Source organism: Oncorhynchus masou, chromosome 11 (assembly GCF_036934945.1).
Source record: "Oncorhynchus masou masou isolate Uvic2021 chromosome 11, UVic_Omas_1.1, whole genome shotgun sequence".
NCBI lineage: Eukaryota > Metazoa > Chordata > Actinopteri > Salmoniformes > Salmonidae > Oncorhynchus > Oncorhynchus masou.
This window is the reverse complement of record NC_088222.1, coordinates 49,877,785-49,884,161: the sequence shown is the minus strand read 5'-3', so window position 1 is coordinate 49,884,161 and position 6,377 is coordinate 49,877,785.

The window sequence follows — 6,377 nt, the reverse complement described above, 5'->3', positions numbered from 1 at the left end:
TTGTGGGCACTATGGTGTTGAACGCTGAGCTATAGTCAATGAACAGCATTCTCGCATAGGTGATCCTTTTGTCTAGGTGGGAAAGAGTAGTGTCGAGTGCGATTGAGATTGCGTCATCTGTGGATCTGTTGGGGCAGTATGCGAAAGGTGGGTCTAGGGAATCCGGGAGGATGCTGTTGATGTGAGCCATGACCAGCCTTTCAAAGCACTTCACGGCTACAGACGTCAGTGCTACAGGGCAGTAATCATTTAGACAGGTTACCTTTGCTTCCTTGGGCACAGGGACTATGGTGGTCTGCTTGAATACATGTAGGTATTACAGACTCGGTCAACGAGAGGTTTAAAATGTCAGTGAAGACACTTTCCAGTTGGTCCGCGCATGCTTTGACTACATGTCCTGGTAATCCATCTGGCCTCGTGGCTTTGTGAATGTTGACCTGTTTAACTTCTTGGTGACAGGGGGCAGTATTTTCATGTCTGGATGAAATGCATGCCCATATTCAACTGCCTGCTACTCATCCCCAGAAGATAAGTATTGCATATCTGTTTGAATCATGTCTGTGAGTATAATAGAACTTATTTAGCAGGCGAAACCCTGAGGACAAACCATTCAGATTTTTTGGGGGTCACTCTCTTTTCAATGAGTTTTCGTTGGGAATCGGTATTTCTAAGGGAGTTTCTTGCAGTTCCTACCGCTTCCACTGGATGTCAACAGTCTTTAGAAATTGGTTGATGTTTTTCCTTTGTGTAATGAAGAAGTAGCACTTTTAGGAACGAGGGTAACTTGTAGTGTACTGTTAGACAAAGGCGCGTGACCAGAAAGCTAGCTACAGTTTGTTTTCCTCCTGTATTGAACACAGATCATCCCGTCTTCAATTTTATCAATTATTTACATTAAAAAATACCTACAATTGTATTACAAAAGTAGTTTGAAATGTTTTACAAAGTTTAAGGGTAACTTTTGAGATATTTTGTAGTCACGTTGCGCAAGTTGGATCCGGTTTTTCTGGATCAAACTTGCCAAATAAATGGACATTTTGGATATATATTGACGGAATTAATCGAACAAAAGGATAATTTGTGATGTTTATGGGACATATTGGAGTGTCAACAAAAGAAGCTCATCAAAGGTAAGGCATGAATTACATTTGTAAAAGTTGAGTCATCCTACCATTAGCTTTTACCCCATAGCTTTTGGTTTTCTGGCCCTAGCCTGACCACCCCAAAATCAGTACATTCGATGGTAAAGCGAATTAATCATTTGTTAATATCTGCGTTTCACAGATGAAGAGTTGCACCAGGTTTGTTTAATTAAATAGTTGCATGTGGATGGACAGGCAGATGCAATCAAATTATTTGTCCATGATAGTCAAATGATCAGCAAAAATAGCTTTCCCTCTGCTTGCCAGTTGTTCATCTTATTACTAGAGGTCAGAGAAGTGTAAGCATAGCTTCGTTTTATTCATTAATTAGCTGGTTAGTATTTTAAATTGGAATCAGGTTTTCAGTGGTGTGCTATTTCTGTGTTTATGCATTACTGGGCTCTACAGATATGTGGCTTCATTTCTTGTGACAGAAAGCACAAATATTGTGGGCTACATGATACAAAACAGCTTCGTCATCCAGATTTCAATCCAGATTACAACCCAGATTTCAACCCCAAATCAAAGATAGGGTTTCAAGGTATAGTTTATTTCAAGTTGAATTCACATTTTTTGACACCTCACTGTGAGCTTTGACTATTGGATGTGAATTTGACTGGTGCTTTTTTTGTGTGTTGAATTTGAGTGAAATAAAGTTTAGTCATGCCACCCACTTTTTTTTACTTATTTGTTTTGGTCAAGAACTGATTAAAGAGATTCTCTGGTACTTTGGGTGTACTTTTTAGCCAGTAGATCTGAAATTACAAGCTCAGAAGCCAAAAGTGGTCCCCAGAAATTGCCCACTGTCATATATGTGCACCACGTCATGTGTGTGCATGCTAGCTGTCACTCATATGGTGACGGACTTAAGGTCATTGGTTTAACTCGAATTGGGGGAAAATGTTGGGAAAATGGCACAGCAGAGCTTCAAGAAAAAACAGTCACTTTCAAACTAGGGATTTAGTGGCTTGAGGTAAAACAGTAATTATGCATGTATGAACTACACATTGACACATCCAGGCCAAAGAGGGAAGTTTAAAAAATACTGAGTAGTCGCCAAAGTTCTGGAGCATGTCTTTAAATATATTTATTTATGCTAATGAAAACCCCCGAGGTTTGTTTGATAAGCCACATACCCTCCACATGTGGAAATATGTCACTGATAGCTACACAAAAATGAATTTCAAAGTTATTGGTGTTTTTGCAAAGGGATGGTGAAACCTCCAAAGGATGCCCAATGAGATCTTAATCATCGTCAGAGAAAAGACTCTCTCATGCAAATCTGTGCTTTTCAATATTCATCATATCAACAGTTGTGCCACAGGATTGAGCTTTCTGCATTTGACATCCCCTTCCAACACACATGCACCAAAGCTACAGTAATATCTTTAACGACCAACGAGTATAGTGTGACTCAGGAGGAGAATGAAATTTGCGCCGCTCCACAGCGTAGTCATTTATGCATATGAGTTTGCCCAAGAGTATGGCTGATGTCAGAAGGAGGGATTATCAGATTGATTATCATCCGCCCAGACAGATTGTCATCCTCCCAGACAAAACATATTTTTGTTGTTGTTGTTGAATCACGGACAGTGACTTTATTTAGTGTGGAGAGGAGAGAGCGCCGCTGCACCCCCTGGGCCCTACACTTAATTTGACATAATTAAGAAATCTCATTACATCACCACCCCAGAGGACTTTGTTATTGTGTGTCCAATATCATTCCGATGGTCATTATGTTCTAAAGATGATGCCAACATGATCTGAAACTCTCGTTAAGTCAACAGTTTGTCGATGTCTGTGTGACTGCATGTCTTAAAAACACATTTAAAGAATAATGTCAGACAGGAAATGTTCCAGTCCTGTGTGAACCCTTGGTCAGGCTGACGTGGCACCTTGAGCATGCCTGTCGTGCATCACTCACATTGACTAAACTCAACTCAGGACTCCAGGCCCCAGACCTTTACACAAGCCTAGATGACCTTGTCAGCAAGTTCAAGTATGTTCGCTCCGCTCCTCCTGAGTGCTGTGGTAGTCCCTCATCAGGCGATACCTGATTCGTTCATGTGAATTTGAGATGAATAATTGAGCGTTGAAAGTGCATTCTCAGTATAACAACTATTTGACTCAGGGTGGGATGTTTGCTGTGTGACTGCACTCAAAACACTGCTGTTTTTTGAAATTAAATAGACATGATGACAAGATAATTGAATCATGCATAACTTTTTACAGCTTAATGGAATGTGAGCTGGAAAAAAAGAAAGACCTGAAAGGATTTTGTGAACCTATTGTCTGGCCATACATGGTAAACAGACACTTTGAGGCTAAACTTCTAATTATATTAAATTATATTAAAACAACAGAAAATCATAAAACATTAAATATATTACACAAAATAACTGCTACACTGAGTGTACAACACATGCTCTTCCCATGACATAGACTGACCAGGTGAATCCAGGTGTAAGCTACGATCCCTTATTGATGTCTTGTAGTTTGGATGAAGGGTAGAAGACTGGTTAAAGAAGGATTTTTAAGCCTTGAGACAATTGAGACATGGATTTTGCTTGCCCATTCAGAGGGTGAATGGGTAAGACAAATGATTTGTAATGACTTTTTTGTATGGGGTATGGTAGTAGGTGCCAGGCGCACCGGTTTGAGTGTGCCAAGAACTGCAACACTGATGGGTTTTTCACACTCAACAGTTTCCCTTGTGTATCAAGAATGCTCCACCCCCAATGGCCAATCAGCAAACTTGACACAACTATGGGAAGCATTCGATTCAGCATCCCTGTGGAACTCTTTCAACATTTATTTTCATTGTTAGAGTGGCCTCTTGAGTATTTGGTCACACTCGATAACTCAAATGTGTTAGTCACGCGATAATGTCTTTACCAATTTGAATAAATAAATGCATTACATGTACAAATGTATTGTTTTTCTTACATTTAGATTTTAGGAAGTATTTCACTCTATATGTACACCAGAGTTGCCAGCTTAATACTGTGATTTTGCTCTACAGCAGAAATACTGTAATATATTTCAAGGTACTATATTTTCTTAAATGTAGAGCAGGGATGCCGTAATATATTTGATAGAAAATAGTACTGTAAAAATATATTGCAGCCACTCTGCTGTAAAGCAACATTACAGTATTAAGCTTGCAAGTATGGTGCCAGTATAAAGCTGTGCATTTGCAGGGAAAAGTACTACAGTGGGCTACTTTTTTAGATACTTACTATTCGACACTTACCCATGCTTACCTACCCTTATCATAATCCATGTCTGATCTCCATCCATATAGCTGTACCATGATATACAGTATGCAATGATATACATACTGCAGCTGTAACTGACTCTACATAGACTTCAGTTGTCACTGACTAGTTATTCATTTCATTTCCCACTGAGCAAACCATTTTCGTACTCATAACATTCTTATAAATTCGTTTTTATCAGGTTTTTGCCTGGTGGAGCTTATTTATTTATTGACATTTGCCAATGAACTGTTTATGTCCATTTGTTTTGTGTTCAGCCCTGGTTGTCTTGAAAAGAAAATGGTAAAACACTTCATTATGAACCTAAATATAAGGTTTGGACATGTAAATGAATGAAAGTAGTGAAGAAAAAATAATATTTATGGGGTCTGGCCAGATGTGGTTAACATATTTTGAGGTGTGCCTTGTAATCAAATCAAAGTCAGGTCACATGAACAGTCTAGCAGGTGTTTTAGTGGGTGATTATGTTACTAGCTCCTAACAATGCAGTAAAATGTCAAACAATTAAAATGTTAGAAAGTATACATATATACTTTCGGGCCGCCCAGATGACATATGAACACGTCATGTTTAGAATTACAGGAAATTAGCTTTAAAACTGCTAAAATGTATCTTATCCTCATGGCAAAATGTGTAGAATAGCAGGAATTTAGCTCAGAGATTCTTGAAAGTCGGGACGATCCTTATCAAGCAGGGAAACTTTATTTTTATAGTAAAAAAAAAATATATATATATTTTGTTGCATTAAAATGGTAATTTAGTTAGATTTTATAAGGGAAAGATTTGTTTGGGGAATTTTCTAAATATATTATTAATTTCTGTGTCAGCTCTATGCCTGGATATGCTCTTGTTGGGGCAAAGGATCCTAATTTTGTCACGCCCTGACCATAGCGAGCCCTCGGGGTTCCCTATGGTGTAATAGGTCAGGGTGTGACTAGGGGGTTCTAGGTATTGTGTTTCTATGTTGGTGTGTGGGTATGGTTCCCAATTGGAGGCAGCTGATAATCGTTGCCTCTAATTGGGGATCATACTTAGTTTGTCCTTTTTCCCACCTGCGAAGTGGGATATTGTTTTGTTTTGTTTGAGTGCCTATGTGCGCCAGTTATTTTACGACCGTTATATCCTTGTTGTTTTTGGAAGTTTCACCATCATTAAAATGTGGAACTCTACTCACGCTGTGCCTTGGTCTAATTATTTATACAACGATCATGACAAATTTCAAACTCTCCTAAAACGTTTTTAAATTCTAAAAACTGGCAATGGATATTATACAGATATATCATGGCTATAGCCTACCAATTAATGGGTTGTCCTTTAGGCTGCATAGCCCATAGTCAGCAAAAAAAGAAAAGTCCTCTCACTGTGATTGAGAACCATACCAGGCCGAACTCAAAAACCAACATAGAAAAACAAACAGACTGCCCACCCCAACTCACACCCTGAACATACTAAAACAAAAACAAAAACAAAGGAACTAAGGTCAGAACGTGACAGTCCCTGAACAGGGGGGGGGGGGGGTCAAAATCAAACGTAAGAGTCAGTATCTGGTGTGGCCACCAGCTCCATTCCCCATGTACATCGGGCAGTTGTTGTTGCCATCCTGTAGGTGTGATGTCAAATCAAATCAAATCAAAATCAAAATTTTATTTGTCACATACACATGGTTAGCAGATGTTAATGCGAGTGTAGCGAAATACTTGTGCTTCTAGTTCCGACAATGCAGTAGTAACCAACAAGTAATCTAACTAACAATTCCTAATCTACTGTCTTATACACAGTGTAAGGGGATAAAGAATATGTACATAAGGATATATGAGTGAGTGATGGTACAGAGCAGCATAGGCAAGATACAGTAGATGGTATCGAGTACAGTATATACATGTGAGATGAGTATGTAAACAAAGTGGCATAGTTAAAGTGGCTAGTGATACATGTATTACATAAGGATGCAGTCGAT